This window comes from Heterodontus francisci, chromosome 5 (genome assembly GCF_036365525.1).
Source record: "Heterodontus francisci isolate sHetFra1 chromosome 5, sHetFra1.hap1, whole genome shotgun sequence".
Lineage (NCBI taxonomy): Eukaryota > Metazoa > Chordata > Chondrichthyes > Heterodontiformes > Heterodontidae > Heterodontus > Heterodontus francisci.
Window position 1 is genome coordinate 151,004,215 of NC_090375.1, and position 20,304 is coordinate 151,024,518.

General features: G+C 43.2%; 1 protein-coding gene across 1 annotated transcript in view; it reads right to left on the reverse strand.

Moving 5' to 3' along the window:
- LOC137369634 (transcriptional activator GLI3-like) overlaps nt 1-20,304 on the reverse strand; it is a 471,074-nt gene that overhangs the window by 172,961 nt on the left and 277,809 nt on the right. The window lies entirely within an intron of this gene.

Sequence of the window (20,304 nt, forward strand, 5' to 3'; positions counted from 1 at the left end):
AACTCTGGTACCAATAGGCAACTAACATGCTAAATGGAAGACAGCGAGAGTAATGGGGAGAAGCAGTAGAATCAATTTTACTCTGGGAATTCGTTCTCTCAGAATTTTAATGCTAAGCGGACTCCAAAGCACATCAAATCACATGGTTCTTTTGCCACTGAATGTGGTATATGTATGTATCGAAAAGGCATTTTGTCATATCTGTGCACCTATAAAATTGTCCACTTGAGTGAAATAAGATTAGCTTCAAACCAGAAATGACTAAAGGATTTTTTTTTTGCTTTGCGGGTCTCTCAGCTATATGTGATTTTGTCTTGAGGGCCACTTCCATGTTTCCTACATTACAAAAGCACTTCAAAAGTATTTAATTAGTTGCAAAGCGCATTGGGACATCCTGAGGTTGTGAAAGGAGCTATATAAATGCAAGTCTTTCTTTAGATTGCAAGTTAAATGTCACCCTTGATTCAGGCGGACTTCTCACATGTCTGAAAAACCAGGACTTTTAGAATCACAACAGATCGAAGACAGATCAGGTAATTCGTCCATATCATTTTAACCGGTCCCCCACCCTTTTGGTTTCTGCCAAGCATGGAGAGCTAAAATTTCTCCCCAAACATTTTCTGACACGTTCAATAACTTTTTTCATTAACGGACTTAAGAGTTTTCTTACCTGTCCCCTGTGGGTTAATGTGCTCAGTTACATTGTATCAAAAGAACTGCTTATGATCTAGTTCTGCCAAACAACTTCTCATGGAACCCATGATACAAGCATATATCTTGGACAGCTACTTAAAAACTAAAACTGCCGGAGTTACACTAGTCAACGAAATGCAACATGAACAGCTGGCAACAACTGGAACAGATCTATAACCAGCAAACCCAACCATGGAGCCAGTGAACGAAGGAACTGCAAGATGCTCACTCCAGACAGGCCTGCAACTGGCAGAGGCCAGGGACAACTGGTAACAGCTCTGTGTTTCCTTCATACAATCACACAGTTTTCTCCACCCTCCACCTCACCCTTGCTCCAGTTGCAGTTTTTGTAGCAGCAACTCATTTCACTTCAAGGTTTCCTGCAGCAATCGGATGGACTCTGCATGAAAGATCCACCAGTTCAACGGACCTGGAAACAAGTGGGCTCCAATTTTGTCTATTTCAGTCATGATTACAGTCTCTCAAGATGATTAGCAGGAGTTCTTGATTTACTGTATAATCAACAAAAGTTTGCAATATAGCGGACAAGAAATATTCAAAACACACAGAACATTTAATATCAGCAGTCGGGATGTTAAAAATCTGTTGAATGAATGTCTCACAAAAACAAACTACCCAAAGGCAAGCTGGAACACATACACAGGTACTTTAACTGTCACAAATGGAACAAAACCAATGAATTTCATTACCATCAGAACTCAACTATAAATAAATGAACTCAGCTCCTTGAGCAATTGTTCATTTCTGCCCCGTTTTCCACACCGCAGCTTTGAGCCACAAAACAGGAACAGTCCATCATACTACATAGCCTGCTTGGGACAAACCCATGTGACTGGAAATGGCCTGCATGACTAGATCCAGCATAATTATCCATCTCGTGACTTATTATTCACACATGAACAATACATCTGGAGAACATCATAACTCAAGTGTCTGTGTAATAAGTTACTGTACTGTTACCATCTTCTGTTGCAGCCCTTGACAAAATGCCACATGATGACTTTTCCGAAGTCAGGCTAAAACTGCTGAAGCAGAACAAAATGCCACTAAACCTCCATACCTGCTATTTATCATACAATTTCCTGACTGATGGTTTCACAAACCAGCTGCTAAGTGCTGTGTACTCTACTGTCAGGAAACTAACATGCTAAATGGAAGACAGCGAGAGTAATGGGGAGAAGCAGTAGAATCAATTTTACTCTGGGAATTCGTTCTCTCAGAATTTTAATGCTAAGCGGACTCCAAAGCACATCAAATCACATGGTTCTTTTGCCACTGAATGTGGTATATGTATGTATCGAAAAGGCATTTTGTCATATCTGTGCACCTATAAAATTGTCCACTTGAGTGAAATAAGATTAGCTTCAAACCAGAAATGACTAAAGGATTTTTTTTTTGCTTTGCGGGTCTCTCAGCTATATGTGATTTTGTCTTGAGGGCCACTTCCATGTTTCCTACATTACAAAAGCACTTCAAAAGTATTTAATTAGTTGCAAAGCGCATTGGGACATCCTGAGGTTGTGAAAGGAGCTATATAAATGCAAGTCTTTCTTTAGATTGCAAGTTAAATGTCACCCTTGGTTCAGTGGTAGCACTCTGGCCTCTGAATCAGAAAGTCCATTCCAGAGACTTGAGCACATAATCTAGACTGACAGTTTAGTGCAGTAGTCAGTGAATGCTGCAGTGTTAAAGGTGCTGTTTTTTTGAATCACAGGGTTATAGCGAGGCCCCATCTTCTTGTTCAGGTAAATGTTAAAGACCCAATGGCATTACTGAAGAGGAACAGGAAGTTCTCCACGTGTCGTGGCAAACCACAAAAGCAACAGATTAACTAATTATTTATCTCAATTGCTGCTTGTGAGACCTCACTATGTAGAATTGGCTTCTGCAGTTACCTAGGTAACAGAAGCACCTGGAAAGTAATTTATTGGTTATGAAGAGTTTTTGGACATCCTGGGGAAATGATAAGATGCAAGATGGTTGTAAATTCTTTCTTTATTGGGCCAAATGATAGTAAAAAAAATTCTTTTAATCGTCATCAACAATTCGAGCAATAGAGCCGTAAGTATTTGCACTGCAAAATCAGAATATCAGAGATGTTTAATACACACCTCCTCTCCCTCCTCCTCCCCTGCCCTGGCTCAATTTCTTGCTTTGTGGAAATTTTGTCAGTGTGTTTATTTTAGCAAAATATCTACAATTCCAGAAAATGAGCACAGTAAAAGTAAATGGTCACACAAACAGAAAAAACACCATCATGCCCCCTCCAACTGGACCTTCCTTTTTTTTCCAATGGGGTATGACAGGTCTTACTTGTCATTTTTTGAAGCTAAATGAAGAAGTTATTTCATATGAAATGTTCAGGACGTAGAAAACTCCATCCAAATATCCTTGAGACTTTAAGTGTGCACTTTTGAAGGCATAAGGTTATAGGTTACACCATGGTAAACATCTTTACATCCTACCGCTCACCTAATGTTGCCAAAGTTTCACTGTGATGTATGGTTAGGATAATGGGAAATATTTCAGTAGAGAACAACTTACATTTAGAAACATAGAAACAAAGAAAATAGGAGCAGGAGTAGGCCATTCGGCCCTTCGGGCCTACTCCACCATTCAAAAAGATCATGGCTGATCGTCTAATTCAGTATCCTGTTCCCGTTTTCTCCCCATATCCTTTGATCCCTTGGCATTAAGAAATTTATCTATCTCCTGCTTGAGTATATTTAATGACTTGGCCTCCACTGCCTTTAACATAGTAAAGCATTCCAAGGCACTTACTTCACAGGTGCGTTAACAACGAACATTTTTGACACTTCTTCTTCTTTGGCCTCCTTGTCTCGAGAGACAATGGGTAAGCGCCTGGAGGTGGTCAGTGGTTTGTGAAGCAGTGCCTGGAGTGGCTATAAAGGCCAATTCTAGAGTGACAGACTCTTCCATAGGTGCTGCAGATAAAATTGGTTGTCGGGGCTGTTATACAGTTGGCTCTCCCCCTTGCGCTTCTGTCTTTTTTCCTGCCAATTGCTAAGTCTCTTCGCCTCGCCACACTTTATCCCTGCCTTTATGGCTGTCCGCCAGCTCTGCCGATCACTGGCAACTGACTCCCACAACTTGTGATCAATGTCACAGGACTTCATGTCGCGTTTGCAGATGTCTTTAAAGCGGAGACATGGACGGCCGATGGGTCTGATACCAGCGACGAGTTCGCTGTACAATGTGTCTTTGGGGATCCTGCCATCTTCCAAGCGGCTCACATGGCTAAGCCATCTCAAGCGCCGCTGGCTCAGTAGGGTGTATATGCTGGGGATGTTGGCCGCCTCGAGGACTTCTGTGTTGGAGATACGGTCCTGCCACATGATGCGAAGGATTCTCCGGAAGCAGCGAAGATGGAATGAATTGAGACATCGCTCTTGGCTGACATACGTTGTCCGAACATTTTTGACACTGAGCTACATAGATGACCAAAAGCTTGATCAGAGCTAGGTTTTAACGGGCATCAGAAAGGAGGAGGGAGAAGTAGAGAGGCAGAGAGGTTTAGGGAGGGAATTCCAGAGCTTAGCTGCCAATGGTGGAGCGATGAAAATCCAGGATGCACAAGAGGCTGGAATTGGAGAAGCACAGTGGTCTTGGAGGGTTGTAGGGCTGGAGCAGGTTACAGAGATAGGGAAGGGCAAGGCCATAGACAGATTTGAAAAGAAAGACGCAAATTTTAAAATTGAGGCTGAACCAAGGCTCAATGTAGGTCACCAAACACAGAGCTGATGGATGAACAGGACTTGGTGCATGTTAGGATATGGGAAGCAGACTTTTGGGTTAGCTCAAGTTTATGGAGAGCGCAAGGTGGGAGGTCAGCCAGAAGGGCATTGGAATAGTCGAGTCTATAGGTAACAAAAGTATGGGTGAGGGCTTCAGCAGCAGATGAGCTGTAGCAGGAGCAGACCTGGGTGGTGTTACGGAGGTGGAATTAGGCGGTCCTGGTATTGGAGAGGATATGGAGTCGGAAGCTCGTCTCATGAGTGTTCTGCCTCAGACAGTGGCCAAGGTGAGGAATGGAATTAGTGGCTGGGGAAGAGAGTTTGTAGCGAGGACCAAAGACAACGACTTCAATCTGCCCAATATTTAACTGGATGAAATTTCTGCTCATCCATGCTGGATGTTGGACAAGCAGTGTGGAGGGATCCAGAGAAGTGGTGGTGAGCTGGAGCTGGGTGTTCTCAGCGTACATAAAGTAGTAGCTGCAGGCCTCAGGCCTACAATGTGAATGGAACCTGGCATTGTGTTTTCGGATGATGTCGTTGAGAGGAAGCATGTAGATGAGAAATAGGAGCGGGCCAAGGATAAATCATTGGGGGCTCTAGAGATAATGGTGTGAGAAACGGAAGAAAAGCCATTGCAGGTGATTCTCTGGCTATCACTGAATAAATAGGAATAGCACCAGACAAGGGCAGTCCCATCCAGCCAGACAGTTGTTGGAGGAGGATGGTGTAGTCAACTTTGTCAAAGGCTGCATAAAGGTTGAGAAGGACGAGGAGGAATGGTTTACTGCAGTCACAGTCACATTGGATGTCATTTGTGACTTTGCTGAGTGCCGTTTCAGTCCTGTGGTGGACTGGAAATCTGATTGGGAGCATTCAAGCATGGAGTTGCGGGAAAGATGGGCATGGATTTGAGAGGCAACAACATGTTCAAAGACTTTGGAGGAAAGGGAAGTTGGAAATGCGATGGTAATTTGCAAGGATACAGTACAGTTCAACCCTTGTCTTAAAAGAAGATGAAGCATTCTCCTCAGGGGAAAGACAATAATTGGTTCCATTGAAAGTAACAGCAGGAATATTGCTGCCTTGGGTCAGTGCTTTCTATTGATTGTGACACAGCCTCAATCAAAATATTCCAATGCAATCAACGTGTGCTGAGGCACAGCTTTTCTGCCAACTGTATGCTGGTAGCACTGCAGCCAGGCCATTCATACACCAGGGTGATGAGGTGAAGAACACATCTGCTGAGAACTGGAATCTCAGAGCCAGGTGCCATCCACAAGTGTGGCATAGTCAGGACCAGCCTGCACTGCTATATCTCTGCCATTTAGCAGCACTGGGCAAGAGGAAATAGAGCAAAACAAGGGTGATGGTAAATTGGCAGCTTTGTTGACAATGCAGAGAGAGAGTTTACACATTACAAAGAAAAAAGTTGCATTTATAAAGCACCTTTCATGACTTCAGGATGTCCTAATGAAGTACTTTTGAAGTATAGTCACTGTTGTAATGTAGAAAACTTGGCAGCCAATTTGTGCATAACAAGATCCCACAAACAGCAACGAGATACTCCTCAGATCCTCTGTTTTTGGCATTGGTTAAGGGATAAATGTTGTTCAGAACACTGGGGAAACATCCCTGTTCTTCTTCGAAGAGTGTCATAGGATATTTTACTTCCATTTGAGAGGGCAGGCCTTGAGTTAACATCTCATCCAAAAGTTGACACTTCTGACAGTGCAGCACTCTCTCAAGTACTGTATTGAAGTGTCAGCCCAGATTATGTGCTTAAGTGGAGTGGAACTTGAACCCACAACCTTCTAATTCAGCAGCAGGAGTATTACCACTGAGTCAAGGCTGACACATTTACCTACTCTGAGTCTCCGTGGAGAAACACATTGATGGTGAATGATTGCAAGCAATAAACTAACTTTCACCATGAAGGGTCTCTTCACTTCTGAGTGCTACTTGGGGCAAGCGGCTGAAATTGTGAGCAGCAATTTACACAATCCCAGCTCCCGCCTACAGAAATCTGTTGTGTCCAAGCCCAAATTTTCAGTTTGAATTGTGTTGGTTTGTAATACATTGGTGATGAACCACAGCCTGGCAAGTTGACTGCCAAGTGTCAGGTTCCACCTCGCATGGCATACTCACAGTTCAACTGAGGGAACAATAATAGTCCCTTAGTCTTACATGGGAACAGGAGTAAAACATACCATCAAGTAACCAACGAAAGCTGGGTCCCTACCATCCTCTGGTACCAGCATCGGCAATGTGTGCACCTTGTCAAGATTCCCTTCTCTTTCAAAGAACCTAGAACTACAACTGCAAGGTTCAAATCTCCATTTAGCCCAGAGAATTACTTGGGAACTTTGGGAAGCTACAAAAATGGTAACTTATTTTCTTGTAACTAACAGCAGTGCAGTATGATGGTTTCCATCTCTCCTTTCTTACTGCATCTGCTCCTCAGTGGCCTCCAACACATCTTTCTCCCAGTAACAAGTTTCTCATTCATATCAGAAGGTGCATTTTGTCCTGTTAACTGGTATTTAATTTTGTTCAGCTAACATTCAAGAAAGGAGGCTTTCTGGCAAGTGAAAAAATAATTTGAACAAGTTGGAAAAACTAAAGTCTTACTCAAGTAGCAAACAGCTTTCCAGATATTCTTCCAATGCTACCTCCAACCATGTTTCTGCAATCAGTATCTGACTTGAATGTGTATTAAAGTATCAGCTGTCTATATCACCTGGAGTGATCATTCATCACTGCCCTGAATTCAGTTTAAAGATGACATGTCTACACTATAAATAAAAAGCAATACCCTTTAAATTAGTCAACAGAGGCAGACTTTTTTAATATTCTTTCATGGGATTTGGGTCTCGCTGGCTAGGCCAGCATTTATTACCCATCCCTAATTGCCCTTGAGAAGCTGGTGGTGAGCTGCCTTCTTGAACTACTGCAGTCCATGTTGTGTAGGTAAACTCACAGAGCTGTTAGGGAGGGAGTTCCAGGATTTTGACCCAATGACAGTGAAGGAACGGTGATATAATTTCAACTCAAATAGTGTGTGGCTTGGAAAGGAACTTTCAGGTAGTGGTGTTCGCATTTACCTGCTGTATTTGTCCTTCTGGATGGTAGAGGTCACGGGTTTGGAAGGTGCTGTCGAAGGAGCCTTGGTGCATTGCTGCAGTGCATCTTGTAGATGGTACACACTGCAGCCACTGTGCGTCAGTGGGGGAGGGAATGAATGTTGAAGGTGGTGGACGAGGTGCCAATCAAATAGCTGCTTTGTCCTGGATGGTGTCAAGCTTCTTGAGTGTTGTTGGAGCTGCATTCATCCAGGCAAGTGGAGAGTATTCCATCACACTCCTGGTTTGTGCCTTGTAGATGGTGGACAGGCTTTGGGGAGTCAGGAGGTGAGTTACTCACAGCAGAATTCCCAGTCTCTGACCTGCTCTTGTAGTCACAGGACTGAGATGGCTACTCCAGTTCAGTTTCAGGTCAACGGTAATATGCAGGATGTTGATTGTGGGGGATTCAGCGATGGTAGTGCCATTGAATGTCAAGGGGAGATGGTTAGATTCTCTCTTGCTTGGGATAGTCATTGCCTGGCACTTGTGTGGCACGAATGTTACTTGACACTTATCAGCCCCTTACAGATGTTGGCCAGGTCTAGCTGCATATGGACACAGACTGCTTCAGTATCCAAAGAGTTGCGGATGATGCTGAACATTGTGCAATCATTTGCGAACATCCCCACTTTTGACCTTATGATAGAGGGAAGGTCATTGATGAAGCAGCTGAAGATGATTGGGCATAGGTCACTACCCTGAGCAACTCCTGGGATATCAGTGTCAGTCGATCCAGGATCAATTGGTACAGAAGACTAGTTTAAAATGTGCATATCATTCAATCATGTTTTTACATGTGTTTGTGAATCAATGTATTTCTCAAATGATTGATATTTTACGAATTATGATGTGATACTGTACTCAGTCGCAGGTTTTTTGTATATAAAAATGATGTTCTGGGACTGAGATGATTGACCTCTGACAACCATAACCATCTTTGTTGTGCTAGGTATGACTCCAATCAGTGGAGAGTTTTCCCCCGATTCCCTTTGACTCCAGTTTTGCTCGGGCTCCTTGATGTCATACTCGGTAAATGCTGCCTTGACATCAAGGGCAGTCACTCCCACCTCACCTCGAGTTCAGCTCTTTTGTCTATATTTGGAACAAGCTTGTAATGAGGTCGGGAGTCAAGTGGCCCTGGTGGAGCCTAAACTGAGTGCCAGTGAGTTGCTTATTGCTGAGAAAGTGCTGCTTGATAGCACTGTCCACGACCCCTTCCAAAATTTTGCTGATGATCAAGACTCGACTGATGGAGCGGTAATTGGCCAGGGTTGGATTTGGCCTGTTTTTGTGTACAGGACATACCTGGGCAATTTTCCACATTGTCAAGTAGATGACAGTATTGTCACTGTACTGGAGCAGCTTGGCTAGGGACTCGGCTAGTTCTGGAGCCCAAGTCTTCAGTACTGTTGCCGGAATGTTGTCAGGGCCTTTGCAGTATCCAGTACCTTCAGCTATTTCTTGATATCACATGGAGTGCATCGAATTGGCTGAAGACTGACATCTGTGATGCTGGGGACCTCAAGAGAAGGCAGAGATGTATCATCCACTTGGCACTTCTGGCTGAAGATCAATGCAAATGCTTCAGCCTTGACTTTTGCACTGATGTGCTGGGCTCTCCCATCATTGAGGATGGGGATGTTTGTGGAGCCTCCTCCTGTTAGTTGTTTAATTGTCCACCACCATTCACGACTGGATGTGACAGGACTACAGAGTTTAGATCTGATCTGCTGGTTGTGGGATCGCATAGCTCTGTCTTTCGCATGCCACTTCCGTCATTTGGCATGCAAGTAGTCCTGTGTTGTAGCTTCCCCAGGTTGACACCTCATTTTTAGGTATGCCTCGTGCTACTCCTGGCATGCCATCCTGCATTCTTCATTGAACCAGAGTTGATCCTCCAGCTTGACAGTAATGGTGGAGTGAGGGATATGCCGGGCCACGAGGTTACAGATTATGGCTGAATACAATTCTGCTGCTGCTGCTGATGGCCCACAGCGCCTCACGGATGCCCAGTTTTGAGCTGCTAGACCTGTTCAAAATCTATCCCATTTAGCATGGTGGTAGTGCCACACAATATGATGTACAGTATCCTCAATGTGAAGACGGGATTTGGTCTTCACAAGTACTGTACGGTGGTCACTCCTACCAATAGGGTCATGGACAGGTGCATCTGTGCCAGATAGACTGGTGAGGACGAGGCCAAGTATGTTTTCCCTTCTTGTTGGCTCCCTCACCATCTATCGCATACCCAGTCTCGCAGCTATGCCCGTTAGGACTCAGCCAGTTTGGTTAGTAATGGCGCTACCGAGCCACTCTTGGTGATGGACATTGAAGTCCCCCACACAGAGTACATTCTGTGCCCTCACCACCCTCAGTGCTTCTTCCAAGTGGTATTCAACATGGAGGAGTACTGATTCATCAGCTGAGGGGGTGGCGGTTGATAGTAACCAGGAGGAGGTTTCCGTGCCCATGTTTGACCTGATGCCATGAGACTTCAATGTTGAGGACTCCCAGGGCAACTCCCTCTTGACTGTATACCACTGTGCTGCCATCTCTGGTGGATCTGTCCTGCCAGTGGGACAGGACATACCCAGGGATGGTGATGGTGTGTCTGGGACATAGTCATACTCAAGGATTCGTACCTTACAGACAATATCAGGCGGTTGCTTGACTAGTCTGTGGGACAGCTCTCCCAATTTTGGCACAAGCCCCCAGATGTTAGTAAGGAGGATGTTGCAGGGTTGACAGGGCTAGGTTTGCTGTTGTCGCTTCCGGTGCCTAGGTCGATGGCAGGTGGTCCATCTGGTTTCATTCCTTTTAGACTTTTATCTAGTGGTTTGGTACAACTGAGTGGCTTGCTCGGCCATTTCAGAGGGCATTTAAGAGTAAACCACATTGCTGTGGGTCTGGAGTCACACAGAGGCCGGACCAAAATGGCAGATTTCCTTCCCTAAAGGACATTAGTGAACCAGATCGGTTTTTATGACAATGGTTTCATGGTCACCATTATGAAGACTAGCTTTTTAATTCCAGATTTTTTAAAATCTGTTTTTTTTTGTGGGACATGGGTATCACTAGCTAGGCCAGCATTTATTGCCCATCCCTAATTGCCCTTGAACTGAGTGGCTTGCTCAGCCACTTCAAAGGGCATTTTAAGATTTTATTAATTGAATGTAAATTTCACCACCTGCCATGGTGGGATTTGAACCTGTGTCCCCAGAGCATTAGCCAGGATCTCTGGATTGCTAGGCCAGAGTTCTAAGAAATCTGCTTAGCTTTAATGAACTTATCTTAACCTCCAGTACACTGCAACTATCACACAAAATACTTATTCCACAATCAGGCATGCGGAATCCTGACAGAAAAGAAAGGCTGGCATGCAGTATTTTATTGCAGGAAGGAGAAGTTAATGCTGGAAACCATCAACCAACAGCAAATTACAACTCTGTCAGAAAGGACCCACTGTAACCTAAACTGTACGGTGACTTGAGTAGAATGTGAGATTGGGAGTAGGAAGGGGAGGAAATATGAACTTTGTTTTCATCTCAAACAGTTTTCACTTCGGCAAAAGAGATCGAGATGAGAAAGTTTGCTCAAATGGTTTTTTAGTAGAGTTAACAAAACCAGAGTTTTGAGTTTTGCTTTGTGGTTTGATTAATTTTAGTCAAATTCAAACTGGTCAAAACCAATTTAACCCAAAACCTGAGCAAGCCTACCCATCTCCACCATTACCTATATTTCCCTGCAACTACTAATATCAACATCTACAGTGAACAGGAAATTCCTCTACCCAACCCGTCGCTCACATAAATTAAGCTGACATCCTACCTTTCATACAGTTGCTCTGAAGACAGTTTCCAATTGTGCATATTGCTGAACAAGTCTTTTTCCAGCACTAGACTACACAAGTGCTCCTTGCTCAACACTTAAACTCTTCAGCTAACCTAAAGCTCATTCCACATTAAGTAAACTAACCTTATCCTAAAGGATAATCTGAGTTTCCACATGAAAGCTGAAGTTCCTGGAGTCACTAGCTTTACCCAGAATCGTGGCAGGCCCCAATCAAATGCATCATTGCATCTTGATCTCCTCCTTATTCTCCAATCTTGCAAGGAGAATCTTGTCACTTTCAGTGCTTCAAAGACACAGTATCTTGGTGTGTATAGATATGGCGGGGGTTGGGTGGGGGGGGTGGGTGCGGGTGGGGTTGGATGCGGGAAGAGAGTTCATTTAGGTATTAATGCTTCAGAATGAAGCCTGTAATAAGTTCAATATGGTAAGAATTGTCAATGTAAATAGGATGCATATGAAGCTCACCGCCATCTTCTCACGGGCAATTAGGGATGGCCAATAAATGCTGGCCTAGCCAGCGATGCCTACATCCCATAAACGAATAAAAAAAATCTAACTTCCAAGAGTAAATTTTAGAGTATGGGTTTTAAGTGCAAAGGGTATTATCCAATTGCCCAGCAAATTCATCCACTGACTTAAGGAGCACAATTTTAATTGCACAAAAGCAGTATATGATGTTTTGTTTTAAAAAAAAGCTTTTTTAAAAAAAATCAGTAACTAATTGTTTAATGTCTTAGACTTGCACTAGCAGTATGACCATCAATAACAATCCCTTGAACAACCTGGTCAAGTTTACAGCATGAACTTGTTTGAAAAATCAGTATTTTTTTCTGGCAGATGAATTGTACTACAGGAAAATTCAGAGTTGTCAAATGTGGATTTGTGCCTTCAACTCTTCTGATATGGAACCCCTGTGTTTTCCGTGGAAGGTGAGAGGAAAAGAGGGTGACGAAGCTAAGAGGGCAAAAAGTGGAAGGAGGCAAAGAAGGGAAAAAGGGCAGGGGGGAAGGGACCAAAAGTGGGAGATGAAAATCAACCAAAGTCAAACTTGTACAATCTAAAAGTCTCAACAAAAAGGAAACCATAACCTTTTGGTGAAAATAGGTGCTTTTTTTCTCTCCTTTTCCCTGCCAAAACATGTCGATTGTAATTTAAGGTGTATGATTACGTCTTCTCATTTAAACCGACAATTTTGCCAAGCCAAGATCACAGACTGGATAGTTGGAGAAGTACTGGGTGTGGCCTCTATTCTTCATGTGAAGGGTATTTAAGATTATCCGTGTTTTCTTTTGCAAATTGAGCTGTCACCGCTGGCTAATTCTATGAAAATGCTTCCTCTTCATATTCTAATTTACCAACGGCCTAGCACTGATGTAGCAAGAGAACCAATTTGCACTTCCTAGCATACACACTTGTCTAGGAAAGGACGTTTCCCTATATAAAGGATAGAGGCATTCACTGTTCATCATCATGTTCCAGGCCTCATTAATACAGCATGAATTTTTCTCCACCACACCCGTTCGATAAATCAAACCATACTTTCCCAAAGTTTGCTGAGAAAGTCTGAATTACCACAAACCACAACTTTGATAAATTGCAATGATAGAGTTGATGGAAGTGCAGAAAAAACTGAAACACTGTTTTTCAGCTAAAAGTTGCAAGATTTACACTATAAAACTTTGTGACAAAAGCACCGTGTAGAAATGCTCTCAATAAAAAGCCATTGGCAATCAAATTGCATGCAGCACAGCACTGTAACAGATGGATTATAGAGTCATAGAGTTATACAGCACAGAAACAGGCCCTTCGGTCCATCGTGTCTGTGCTGGCCATCAAGCATCTATCTATTCTAATCCGATTTTGCAGCACTTGGCCGTAGCCTTGTATGCTATGGCGTTTCAAGTGCTCATCTAAATACTTCTTAAATGTTGTGAGGGTTCCTGCCTCTACCACCATTTCAGGCAGTGTGTTCCAGATTCCAACCACCCTCTGGGTGAAAACATTTTTCCTCAAATCCCCTCTGAACCTCCTGCCCCTTACTTTAAATTTATGCCCCCTGGTTATTGACCCGTCCGCTAAGGGAAAAAGTTTCTTCCTATCTATGCCCCTCATAATTTTGTATACCTCAATCAGGTCCCCCCTCAGCCTTCTCTGCTCTAAGGAAAACAACCCTAGCCTATCCAGTCTCTCTTCATAGCTGAAATGCTCCAGCCCAGGCAACATCCTGGTGAATCTCCTCTGCACCCTCTCCAGTGCAATCACATCCTTCCTATAGTGTGGCGACCAGAACTGTACACAGTACTCCAGCTGTGACCTAAATAGCATTTTATACAGCTCCATCATAACCTCCCTGCTCTTATATTCTATGCCTCGACTAACAAAGGCGAGTATCCCATATGCCTTCGTAACCACCTTATCTACATGTGCTGCTGCCTTCAGTAATCTATGGACAAGTACACCAAGGTCCCTCTGACCCTCTGTACTTCCTAGGGTCCTACCATCCATTGTATATTCTCTTGTCTTGTTAGTCCTCCCAAAATGCATCACCTCACACTTCTCAGGATTAAATTCTAATTGTCACTGCTCTGCCCATTTTACCAGCCCATCTATATCATCCTGTAATCTAAGGCTTTCCTCCTCACTATTTACAACACCACCAATTTTTGTGTCATCTGCGAACGTACTGATCATACCTCCAACATTCACGTCTAAATCATTAATGTACACTACAAACAGCAAGGGTCCCAGCACCGATCCCTGCGGTACACCACTGGTCACAGGCTTCCAATCGCAAAAACAACCCTTTACCATCACCCTCTGCCTCCTGCCACTAAGCCAATTTTGGATCCAATTTGCCAAGTTGCCCTGGATCCCATGGGCTCTTACCTTCTTAACCAATCTTCCATGCGGCACCTTATCAAAAGCCTTACTGAAGTCCATGTAGACTACATCAACTACTTTACCCTCATCTACACACCTAGTCACCTCCTTGAAAAATTCAATCAAGTTTGTTAGACATGATCTCCCCCTGACAAAGCCATGCCTTGATTAATCCTGGCCTCTCCAAGTGGTGATTAATCCTGTCCCTCAGAAATTTTGCCAGTAGTTTCCCTACCACTGATGATAGACTCACTAGCCTGAAATTACCTGTTTTATCCCTGCTACTCTTCTTGAATAATGGTACCACATTTGCTGTCCTCCAGTCCTCTGGCACCTCTCCTGTGATGAGAAAGGATTTGAAAATTTGTGTCAGAGCCCTTGCTATCTCCTCCCTTGCCTCACATAACAGCCTGCGATACATCTCATCTGCACCTGGGGATTTATCTATTTTTAAGCCCGCTAAAATCACTAATACCTCCTCCCTTTCAATGCTAATTTGTTCAACTATATCACAATTCCCCTTCCTGATCTCTACACCTACATCGTCCTTCTCCATAGTGAACACAGATGAAAAGTAATCATTTAAAACCTCACCTACATCCCCGGCTCCACACACAGATTGTCACTTTGTTCCCTAATGGGCCCTACTCTTTTCCTGGTTATCCTCTTGCCCTTAATATACTTATAAAATGCTTTGGGATTTTCCTTTATCTTGTCCGCTTGTGTTTTTTACTGCCCCCTCTTCGCTCTCCTAATTACTTTTTTAAGTACTCCCCTACACTTTCTATACTCCTCTAGGGCCTCCGCTGTTTTCAGCCCTCTGAATCTGCCATAAGCGTCTGTTTTTTTTCTTTATCCAATCCTCTATATGCCTTGACATCCAGGGTTCCCTGAACTTGTTGATCCTACCCTTCACTTTTACGGGACCATGTTGGCTCTGAACTCTCACATTTTCCCTCTTGAATGACTCCCACTGGTCTGATGTAGACTTTCCTACAAGTAGCTTCTCCCATCCACTTTGGCCAGATCCTGTTTTATCATATTGAAATCTGCCTTCCCCCAATTCAGTACCTTTATTTCTGGTCCATCTTTGTCCTTTTCCATAACTACCTTAAATCTTACAGAGTTATGGTCGCTATCCCCAAAATGCTCCCCCACTGACACTTCTACCACTTGTCTGCCTTCATTTCCTAAGATTAGGTCCAGTACCACCCCTTCTCTTGTAGGACTTTCTATGTGCTGGCTCAAAAAGCTCTCCTGGATGCACTTTAAGAATTCCGCCCCCTTTAAGCCTTTTGCACTAAGACTATCCCAGTTAATATTGGCGAAGTTGAAATCCCCTACTATTATTACCCCATTATTTTTACATCTCTCTGAGATTTGCCTACATATCTGCTCCTCTATCTCTCCCTGACTGTTTGGAGGCCTGTAGTACACTCCCAGCCAAGTGATTGCCCCCTTTTTGTTTTTATGTTCTACCCATATAGCCTCATTTGAGGAACCTTCTACGATATCATCCCTCCTTACTGCAGTAATTGACTCCTTGATCAACAGTGCAATGTCGCCACCTCTTTTACACCTCCCCCCGTCACATCTGAAGATTCTATACCCTGGAATATTGAGCTGCCAGTCCTGCCCTTCCCTCAACTATGTCTGTGATAGCAATAATATCATATTCCCATGTACTAATCAACGCCCTCAATTCATCTGCCTTACTTGTAAGACTCCTTCCGTTAAAATAGATGCAATAGATGCAATCCAGCCTATTTTAAAAAATTGAACACCCAGCGACGCTCCCAGCAGATGAGGCTTCCCATTAGAAGCTAAATTTCATAACCTTGTCCCTATTGGAAATAAGGCAAAATAAGGCATAAGTTAATCTCCACAAGATTCTGCCAATATAACCAGTTATTTCTCAAAAACAGATTTTAGATTTACAGTACATTATGCAAACTATGATGGAGATCACCCAAACGCTCCATGTTTACAGAAACAGGTAAGGGCTTCAAAACAAAAGAATATAGTGCATGGCATTGGTTTGGTTCAGCTTATACTCTTATCATGCAGGGTCCTATTACAAAATGTTCAAAACATTACCAATAACCAAACTCTGAGTTATTTACACTGTTCCCTGAATCCTTATCTCAAAAGGGCACTCAAGCCAAACAAGCCTTTGTAAGTTTACAGACCTGATAACTAAGCCTTATTTGAACAATCCATAGTTTACTTTAGATGCTATTTCAATACATTCCACCACTTTTTTTATATTTAAACAAACGGTTCACTTCATCTGAAAGGTTAACAGCCTGGTAGCAAAGTGCGACCACTTGAACAGAAAGATACAGAGCACAAAGAAAAGGTTGTGTTCCATACAAAGCAGCAACAGTGCAAGAATTGCACTTCAAAAGTCTTCACTTGGACATGCTACACAGCTATTGGTGTGTATTGTGTTACCCTCCAGAGCTAATCTGCATAGCTCAGAAATCGGGGAGATTATTATCTCAGTCATTCAATGCAAATATTCACTTTCACAGAATCTCACTACAAAACACTCAGGGGATGAAAGGAAAATAATGCATTTTCTGTCAGCAAAACAAAAGCCTCATTTACATGCTTGCATGAAGTGACTGGGCTACAACCCAGTCCAAGTATCTGTTGTGATAAGAAGTATCAGAGCTGTACTGTTGAAATGTGGGCTGCATATGCTCACTTCACCTCAAGACACAATGACATTGGTGAGCTAATGGACAGTATAGGGCACATCACCATTAGACAACTTCAAGGCTGAGTGCCCGTGTGTCGGCTAACCCTGCTTTTAGAGCCAGTGCCACAATTTTCCTTATGACTCCTCCAAAGCACTGGTGTAATCTGCAATCGCTGGTCTGATTTCAATGAGTTCACCTCTCACATGGCTGTTCCTTTGTTCTGGCTGCAATCTAGTTGCAGCGAGCACACTGCTGACCTGTTATTCAAATTTAGATTCTTCTACACTGCCGTTCAATTTTCTTCTGATTGAAAAGAGCTGAAGGGACAGGCAGCTGTTTTAAATCAATAGAAATTACACTGACAGTGCAGGAAGCCAATAAGTCAGACTCTCCTTAGACACTTGAGGCTTCTTGAAAGGAACCTGCCGCCCTCCAACCCATGTAATGGCGTGCACAGGCAATGTAACTTGGTATGGTCTGCTGACATTAGCTACTCAGAAGCTGCCAGTACATTGAGCAACTAGCATAGGGGTAATACCAACAAGGAATCAATGCGTGATAAGGTAAATTCCCACACAGAAACAAATCCCAGCACAGCTCACAAATTCCTTCTGCTTCCTTAAGCTTGTAGTGGCAATGTACAACTACAACTGCCTTTTATGGTTCATCCCCAAAACAAAGTAAAAATGTTTTGCGGCATTCAAAAATGAATCAAATCTAGGTATCATGTTGTACTGAAGAGATTTCGAACTTTTCCAACTCAGTTAGTTCCTTTCAGTAATAAAAGGTTAATAGTCCCAAACTACTTTACAATTTTCAAAGAAAAGTATAGAACAGGAAAGAGTTAACTCAAGACTTGTAAGCTAATGTTTTCAAAAATGAAACAAACTCAGTATTTAGCAGTATATTAGTAGTGGATTTATAATTGTATACAAGTTTGTTTTGGATTTTTTTAAACAGATATCAGTTGAAGAAAACTACAGCCACAATCCAACTCTTCATTCTGTTTACTATCTTAAGTCAGAAAAATACAGCTTGGGAAAATTGCAAACTTTTGTTAATAGTCCTGGAGAAAAGTACGTTGGCCATTGGCCATAACAGTACAATCTGTTACAGTGAGCGCATGGCCCTCAGTGATCAGTAATTCCAGCCAAGGAGCATGTTTCAATGTCAGTCCCAGTTTTCACTTGAACTAGATACACCTGACTACATTTGTTTCAGCCCAAGAAACCACTCTGCTCCTCTGAAATGCTCAACATCGACTTGCATTTATATAGCACATTTAACATGGTAAAAATGTTCCAAAGTGTTCACAGGAACATAAACAAACACTGTGTCACACAAGGAGATATTAGGACAGGTAGCCAAAAACTTGGTCAGAGGTAAAAGAAAGACTTAAAACATTTATATAGCGTCTTTCACTACCACCGGACATCCCAAAGTGCTTTACAGCCAACAAAGTACTTTTGAAGTGTAGTCACTGTTGTAATGTAGGGAACGTGACAGTCAATCTGCACACAGCAAACTCCTACAAGCAGCAATGTGATGATGACCAGACAACCTATTTATGTAATGTTAATTGAGGGATAAATATTGGCCAGCAAACTGGGATTAACTCCCCTGCTCTTCTTCAAAATAGTGCCATGAGATCTTTTACGCCTGCCTGAGTGGGCAAGACCGGGCCTCGGTTTAACTTATCATCCAAAAGATGACGGTAGGTTTTAAGAAGAGTCTTACAGGAGGAGGGAGGTAGAGAGGCAGAGGGGTTCAGGGAGGGAATTCCAGAGCTTAGGACCCAGGGGGCTGATGACACAGCTGCCAATGGTGTAGCGATTAAAATCAGGGATACACAAGAGGACAGAATTGGAGGAGTGGAACAGACGGCAGGATTTTCTGTTCTGAGTCAGGACCACGACGTCAGGGTCAAATGCGGATCCCAACCCCACACCGTGTCGGCAGCAGTAATGCAATATCAATTTTTTCAGTACTGGCCAAGTATTGGCCTGCGGGCACGCTCGCCATCCAATTAAGGAGCACAGGCGGGCTTCTGAGGCTGGTGAGCCAATCGGAGGTGTTCCAGCAATGACATATCGGCTGCCCCACCTTGGGAACTGCACATTCCTGGAGAGAGAGAGAGAAAGACAGACAGAGAGAGAGAGAGAGAGAGAGAGACAGAGAGAGAGAGAGAGAGAGACTCACAATGGAAGAGTCCTCTGAAGAGAAAGTAAAAAAAATGCAATTTAAAAAAGGCCACAGCTGCCTGGCCATGATCATGGAGGGACAGACCTTCCACTGGACGGCCAGCAGCCACAGCTGTGGTCCAACAGCGCCAACACACTTGGAAGCGTTGCCTTTGAGCACTGCTATATTTGTGATTTTGTCCTGCTTGGATATACCTATAATGTAACTTGTTCTCCTTGACTATAAGCGTCAAGAAAACTGTGGTCATGGGACAATGGGTTGCATCTCCACCCTTGATCACACTAAACAACACCCCATGGGAAGTGGTTAGCAAGTTCTGCTACCTTGGGTCCATGGTGACAGACTGTCCCTCGATGCAGAGCTCGATACATGCATAGGGAAAGCAGCTACCACCTTTGGCCGACTTGCAAAACATACATGGGATAACACCAAGCTGACCCTTAGGACCAAGCTGACGGTTTATAAGGCCTGTGTTCTCAACATCTTGCTGGATGGTGTGAACCATGGGCAACTTACAGCTAACCAGGAAAAGAAGCTCAATAATTTTCATCTTTGCTGTTCACGGCGCATTATTGGTATACCCTGGCAGGACAAAATCACAAAGGCAGAGCTCCCAAGTGTGTTGGCAATAATCAAACAGAGGCTGCCTCAGTAACTATATCTATGGTCATTAATTATGCTGGGAACTAGAAGTTTTCAAAAAGTACAGGGATTACTATCGCAGTGACCAAAGCTTCTACAGGCCTCTGGAATGAAAGGTTTCTAAGCAATGCAATACTCATTTAGAAGCAAATTCCTTTAAGTAAAACAAATTTATCACTACCATTATGAATTTTGTTTAGAATCAAAAGGATCAAATGCATGATTATTACTGCAACAGAAAACTTACCATCTTCCTTTGCAATATGTGCAACTGTCAAGAGCATAAGCTAGTCTGTCACTGTCAGAATCCCTACTAGCAACAAGGATCAGAGGCCAGGTGTTAAATCTGTCTTTGAGCATTAAATGTGCAGCTGTTGAATTTGATGGAATGTTTTCAGTCTTTTCTGGCTCAGCTGCACCAAGAATTTC